We start from the raw sequence: 429 nt of genomic DNA, 5'->3' as shown, positions 1-429 counted from the left end.
TATAATATTTTATTTATCGAGATTGTTTAAAATGGTATAATATTTTATTTATCGAGATTGTTTAAAATGGTATAATATTTTATTTGTTGAGATTGTGTAAAATGGTATAATATTTTATTTGTTGAGATTGTGTAAAATGGTATAATATTTTATTTGTTGAGATTGTGTAAAATGGTATAATATTTTATTTGTTGAGATGGTGTAAAATGGTATAATATTTTAGTTGTTGAGATTGTGTAAAATGGTATAATATTTTATTTATCGAGATTGTGTAAAATGGTATAATATTTTATTTATCGAGATTGTTTAAAATGGTATAATATTTTATTTGTTGAGATTGTGTAAAATGGTATAATATTTTATTTGTTGAGATTGTGTAAAATGGTATAATATTTTATTTATCGAGATTGTTTAAAATGGTATAATATT

The sequence above is a fragment of the Eptatretus burgeri genome, chromosome 10 (assembly GCF_056783735.1).
Source record: "Eptatretus burgeri isolate ZD-2024b chromosome 10, Ebu_testis_v1, whole genome shotgun sequence".
NCBI classification, from domain to species: domain Eukaryota; kingdom Metazoa; phylum Chordata; class Myxini; order Myxiniformes; family Myxinidae; genus Eptatretus; species Eptatretus burgeri.
The sequence above is the reverse complement of the archived record's forward strand: the minus strand, read 5'-3'. Positions refer to the sequence as shown.